Source organism: Microtus pennsylvanicus, chromosome 1 (assembly GCF_037038515.1).
Source record: "Microtus pennsylvanicus isolate mMicPen1 chromosome 1, mMicPen1.hap1, whole genome shotgun sequence".
Taxonomy (NCBI): domain Eukaryota; kingdom Metazoa; phylum Chordata; class Mammalia; order Rodentia; family Cricetidae; genus Microtus; species Microtus pennsylvanicus.
In genome coordinates this window covers 210349730-210356856 of record NC_134579.1, presented here as the reverse complement: position 1 = coordinate 210356856, position 7127 = coordinate 210349730, and positions in this window count along the sequence as shown.

Below are 7127 nucleotides of genomic sequence, written 5' to 3'. Positions count from 1 at the left end.
CACTCTCTGAGACTCTCCAATTGTTAAATTAGGGCTATTCAGACCCGGTTGTTCTTCAGCCAATGAAACAACGCGTGTAGTTGGAAATATGCCTAATCCTTAATACTAATAGGAGGGTTGGGGAGATGGCTCAGTAGCAAAATGTTTGACGTGGATGCAAGAGGGCCTGAGTTCAATCTCCAGAGCTCATGTTGAAAACAACGACAATAATAACAATAACGATGACAACAATAACAATAACAACAAAAATTAGGCGTGGTGGTTTACTTGTTATCCCAGTGATGGGGAGGTAGACACAGGCTTGTTGGTGTTCAACCAGCATGGCCTGCTTGGTAAGGTCCAAGCAGTGACAGTCCTTGTCTAAAAAGAAGAAAGGAAGTAAGGGAAGAAGGGAGGAAGGGAGGGAGGGACAGAGGGAAGGAAGAAAGGAAGGAAGGCATAAATGGTGCCTGAGAAAGGATGTTTGAGATTATTCTCTGGCCTGCACTCTCGGGTGCACACCCCCACACACCTATATCTGCACACATAAACATGCACACACATGCGCAATTCTAGTGGAAGGATCACCGTCTTCAAGTTCTGCCAGCCTCTTAGAAACAGGAATTTTCCACTGTAAGACCGTATCCACTGGGCGCACTTGAGTGAAGTCTCCTTAGCGGTAAGGGAAGTAGAAGACACTTGGCGAGGAATTTCCGACACCCGCAGAATTTGTTCATTTGCATATCGTTAGGTGATTTGCATGCTAGTTAAGTGAAGGATGCTGCAAATGCATTTTTCATTTACATTACCGAGAGGAGGAAATTAGCAGACGACAGGATGTATGTAAAAGCACTTCATAAAAGTACTCGGAGAATGTGGTCCTGTAGTAGCAAAGTCAGCCAGAAGCTTAAAAAAAATCTTCTCTGGAATAGCCATGAGGCACAGGAAATTATAAAACCAGCATTATAAATCACCAGGTCACTGAGCGTCTCGCCATTTGATCTTGTGTACACTGAGGTGAGGAATTAGTTAAGGTGGTTTCAGGCAGGTGTAGTGGTACATGCCTTTAGGGAGGCAGATAGACTGGGGAATCTCTGAGTTCAAGGCTAGCCTGGTCTTCATAGTGAGTTCAAGTCAGCTGGGGCTATGTGGTGAGACCCTGTCTCTAAAAGGAGAAGCATGAAGAAGCGGGAGAAGCAGGAGGAAGAAGAAGAGGAGGAGAAGCAGAAGGAGAAGAAGGAAGAGGAGAAGCAGACTGAGGAGGAGGGGGAAGGGAGAAGGAGAGGAGATAGTCCCATTTGCTCTTTCTTATAGGTATCTCTTAATTTTTTGTTATGGAATTACATCCAAATAAACTCACTGGTGTGGAAAACTGTAAGTCAAGGCACTGTACATTGGGACCATCTGTCACCTAGTTTTTCAGATTCTTTCATCATAACTTCAGCCCTCTTTGTTATCCTACCAGCCCCTGTGGCATTACAATAAAGAATGTATACAGAACCTTTTTAGTTTATTTATTGAGATTTCCTTTATAGGAAACATTGACATTGTTGTTTAAAAAATATTTTATTGCATATTTATTATTTATTAATTTATTATTTGTGTGTGGATAGCATACATGTGCCAGAGTTCACATGTAGAGCTTAAAGGCCAACCTGTGTGAATCCATTCTCTCCTACCACGTGGGTCCCAGGGATCAAATTCAGGTTGTCAGCCTTGCTGGAAAATGTCTCTACCCTCTGAGCCATTTTACCAGCTCCACGATTGTTGATTTCAAACAAACAGAACACTAGATATTTACTCACTTTTGTTTTTCTCATTTTGCAATAAGTGTATTTATTTGTTTAAAAAACTTTCATATTGCATCTATTTTGTATGCATGTGCAGCTGTGCACCCAAGCCATGGCTCACAAGTGGAGGTCAGAAGACAGCTTTTATTTATTTATTTATTTATTTATTTTGAGAAAGTTGGGTCTCTCTGTCCACCAAGGATGGGACACAGGTAGTCACTCATGCTTGGTGGCCAGCACCTTTGTGCACTGACCCATCTTCTCTGGGGTCATTGTGTTTATTCAAGCTTTGGATTCTTGTATCCTACTACAGAAACAGTATTGTTAGTTTTCTTTTGAATTCTTCCTCCCTTCCTCCCTTTCTTTCATTTTTGACTATTTTCCTGTGTCTGGGTGGGTGGTCTTCTCATCTACCTTCCTCATGTCTGAACCACATTTCCCCTCCTCTGTCTCATCCTCTCTATTCTTCATCGTTGGCGATTTCTCCATTACTGTTTTTCTCTAGGGCGGAACAGTTTTGTCTACGCATTGAGACCTTCTGGAGCATGTTCTCATTTCTAGACACTCGTTTGTTTCACCTACATTGACCTGGTCTTTGTAGCCGTTGTGCCCTATTGTCTCTGTTTGCACAGCTTCACATCTCTTTAAAATTTCCTTTACTCATCTCATGTGCCATTCCTTTTGGAGTGTTTTGGGTATAATTCTTTGGCGCCACTCTTTCTCGTGGTAGTTATATTCCTGTGAACTTGATAGCATGTTGCCATTGCTACTGTAGTATGTTTGTCTTCAAGGGCCTCCTTTCAGAGAGGATTCTGCTCTAGACTGACTTGCTCCCTGCCCATTGGAATACCAGTGTTGAAGGCCAGGGTGGTTATTTTCACTCAACAGGGCCCTGGGATGCCCAGACTGATGGTCTTACATAGGATGTGCCCACGAGGGTTTCCAGAAGAGGTTGGCTTTTGAGCAAAGCAGATGACCCCGTCTGATGAGACTACGGTGAGGTGGTCTACGAGCCCATGGGCAAGTCTTCAGGAGAAACATCTTGATCTTGGCTTTCCTGAGAGAATTAGGATGTAACTAATTTCTACTGGGTAAGCTACCCATCCTGTGCTAGTCAGCCTTTTCCTTGTGACTGACGGAGGTAAGGGTTTGAGGAGATCCAGCCCATCACGACAGAGGAAGTCACGGTGGCCGGAGTGAAAGGTCGCTGTCACTCTGCATCAGGAGAGCAAATCCTGGAGTGCTGGGACCCACCTCACGTTCCCTTTTTTGTTCAGTTCAGGACCCCAGCCTATAGGATACCCCCTACATTCAGGACCAATCTTCCCTTTTCAGTAAAAATCATACTGAAAGCATGCTCATAGACACACCCAGAGATGTGTTTCCATGGTGATTATATCCAATCAAGTTGATGATGAAGGGGAACCATCACACAGTCTACGGCGTGTATATATATATTTTTTTTCATAGAAACACTGGGAAATCAAGACAGTTTCAACCCCCAAGTGTGTGGAACTGGTCTCATAGGACACTTTTGTGTTTATGTCTGTTAGATCTTTCAGGGCTTCAGAGACCTGTATCTGTTTTTGACCTGTCTTTAGTGTTAACTTATTTACACGGAGCCATTTTCTAGGAAAATGGAATTAAGGTCAGGTTTCCAAGCAAAGAATGTTAACTCAGCCCTCTGGACATGTGACCCAATGTGGTGTCATTTGCTCTCAGGTGATGTCCTTTACTCCATATGTGCCCATTCCAAGGCTCAGAGAATCATACTCTTCTTGACTGGTTCCTCCAGGCAGGGACTGGGTTTCCCTGCTCTGCTCCAAAGTCTGGCCTTTGTGGGCGTTTAAGTGAGTTTAAGGCCTCATCTACCCCTGGGTCTGTCTTATCCCCTTCCCATCCTTCTCTCTACTAGGTCTTTTTTGTTGTTGTTGCTGTTGTTTATTGAGACAGGGTTTCTGTGTGTAGCTCTACTTGTCCTGGAACTCGCACTGTAGAGCAGGCTGACCTAGAACTCACAGAGATCCTTCTGCCTCTGCCTCCTGATCGCTGGGATTAAAGGCGTGCGCCACCACTGCCCAGCATCTGCCAGGTCTTTATCTCCTATAGATGCCTAGAACCTCAGCCCTCACATTCCAGCTTCGGTTTCTGGTCTCGTTTCTGCTATCCAGAGAGGTGTAGTGGGAGGGGGGCTCTTCTGAAGCCCCCATTTCAAAACTTAATTGCTTTTTAGTGTATATTGGAAAGAGGGAGCGTTTTTATTAAATACTAGAAGTTAATGTGTTGTTGTGAAGTAGACTAAGGAAATTACTGGAGTTATGGAGCTAGGGACGTAGCTCAGTTGGTACGGTGTTTGCCTAGAGCACAGGAGGCCCTGGGTTTGATTGCCAGCATCTCATCGACTGGTGTGAAGACACACACCTGTGATCTCTGTACTCAGGACACAGATGCAGAAGATTACAGCTACAAAATCACATCATCAGTCCAGGGATAGCCTTGGCTACGTGCAGCTGTCTCTCAAAGTCAATAGCATAGTAGTGTTAATCAGTAACTATTGTGACTGCATATAATGATGACATGTAGCTGTAACATAACTAGAGGAGGATAAACAGATAAGATATATAGAACGAGCTAGAGAAAAATAAGTTGACATAATTAAGTTATCAACCCGTATCTACGTTTAATACACATACTGTCCATGAAACTGTGCATTTCTTTCTTGTCATCTGTTGGACAGAATTTCTGTTTCATGTTTATGCTATTCCCACACACTAGCCAGGCAAATGGAAATAAATGAGAGTCTGTAATCACCCCAAATCTAGAGTCTTTAGTGTGCAGTCAGGTCTCTCCAACCCATCTTCCTCTTGTAAAGGCTCCCCCCAACGTGAATGCATTCTTAATTATTAAAAACAATTCGACGTTCCTCCACATAGTCAGCTTCTGAAGTTGGATTAAGATTAATGCACTCAGGAGCCCAGAACACCAGACTATTCGCTGAAGGGTGTCAGACAGTCTTGCCAGTGTGGCTTCGTCAGCAAACGGTCTAAGTGGGGTCCAGACAGAATGGAGAAGAAACACGTGCTGTGTGATCGCGTGTTCTCTTCACAGCGTAGCCTGGGACGGCGACCTCTCATAAGTTATTGTGTACTCACGTGGGGAAGAGTATTTTTGGATAGATGATCATCTCCTGTAGCCATCTTGTAACTACAACCATAGGAAGCAGGCCATGAGTGAAATGCCAGGAGGACCCAGATGTCTGCCCCTCATGGCGCCTAGCTCTAGCTTCTGCCTTACCACTGCTTCAAGGTGACCTTGAAACCTTTTAGCTAGCTGTGGTGGTACACGTGTATAATCCCAGCAGTCGGGAGACTGAGGGTTCTAAAAAGATGATCTGAATCAGCAGCAGGGACGTCTTCTACGAGTGTCTCCAATAGAACCTCTCAGACTCCAAGCCGCCATTCATCAGTCAGAGCCGAGAATTCTTTAAGAACTTGGAGATTCATGCGTACACTAGAGTTTGAGAAGCCATAGTCTAGATCATTCTCTCAGAGTGGAGCTGTGGTGGTGCCCACCTGTAACCCCAGTGCTCGGGAGGCAGAGGCAGGGGGATTGGGAATTTGAAGCCATGTAGTGAGGTCTGGAAAGACAAAAACATCCGTTCTAGTGTATTGCCATCTTCACCCAATACAAGAAATGCTGACGCTGACTCTCGGACTCGGTAACATTACCTGAGGAAGAAGAGGAAGGCTTTCCATTGACCCACCCGGCATGGCACTTTGCCTCCTGTTAGCAGGGACCAGAGGGGGATCTTGTTCTCCACATGCAACATATTTTTAAGTCTATAAATGAGTCAGAAAAGCTGTTTCCACTCAGTCTAGTATGAACACAGTCGCACTCCCGACTGCTCCGTCAGAAGCAAGGCACTGTCTCCTTTAAGGTTAATGAGTTCCCCTCATCAAGCTGTCTTTCTCTTGTGATCTAGCTCTGCCCGCTTATTTTTTTATAGCCCATCTTCTTCGCTATGATTATTTGTCCTTCTAATATTAACAGCAATTAGACTCACCTCGCGGTGCGTCACGCCAAGTCAATCTTTGACTGTCAACGCAGGGTGATCTTAGTCTTGTCTCTGTAACAAACGTTGACAACCAAAACAAAGCGCAGGAGGCAGAAGACACGAAGAGAATTAGCAGCGAAAGCACTGCAGATGGCACAGACATCTTGGACATCTTGGTTGTCTCTGTCCCTGCTCAACGTAAGGAAATGATGGCATTCGTTCCTCTGGGACTGTGAGGAAGGTGGCACTGTCTTAAATATCTCTCTGAAAACTTTGGAAAGAAGACTCCTTGAAAACCATCAAAGCATTAGCATTCTCTTTCTAAATCTAATCTATTTAATTTTATTGGAAAACATTTACATAGCTCATCAACAGACTCCCTAGTATCGAGTAATATTTAACATGCTGTAATCACAGGAAAGAGAGATTTAGATTAAATGCTGTTTTTTTTATTACTATTCAATCATCTTAAGTTGTTCTACTTTTTATCTTTTTAGTCAACAGATTTCAAAGGAGGGAAAATACCTTCATTTGCAAGCCTACCTGTATTTATCTCCTATTATATTTTCCATTAGTGTCTACATGAGATTTATTCCGGGTGATTTCCAGTAGAGTAAACGTGAATCTGCTCATGCCGGATGCTAATAACAAAGATGAATGCATCCTATCTCTGAGGGATGTTACAAGAATAAATTAGATAATATTTACAGGGGAATTTGACCATATTAGAGGTGGTAGGGAAATAAATTTTTTTGAAAAGCATTTGAAGAACAATAGTCAAAAAGTGCCATTCGATTTCAGCTAGACTGACTTGACAGGACCGAGGTATGTTACGAGCGAACTCACAGTGTCTCTGAGCACTGGATAAACACTACACCTGACAGTGAGCATCAGGTCTGATTCACTCAGGCATCAGCTTCAATGTGCAAAATGAGCTTTTCAACCTCTTTCTGTATGTTGACACTTATGAAACCTGGTATCCTGGTAAAGCCTTACATATATGCATTGGATTCGTCATCAGAATTGTCTTAGACCTCTTACTGGGTTTGATAATCTATGTAGATTATAGACAAAGAGGACTTGCTGCTTTCAAGTTGGTACTAAAAACAGTTGTATTATGTTGTATATGTGTGTGTGAGTACATGACTGTGTAAGTATGTATGTGTGCACACACTTGTGTGGAGCCAAGACCACATCAGAAGCATGTCTAAGGAATGTGTCTATTTTTTTTTCAAGACATGATCTCTCACTGGTCTGGGGCTCAGCTAGTATGTTGTAGAGTATGTAAAGAAGTGTCATTGTGG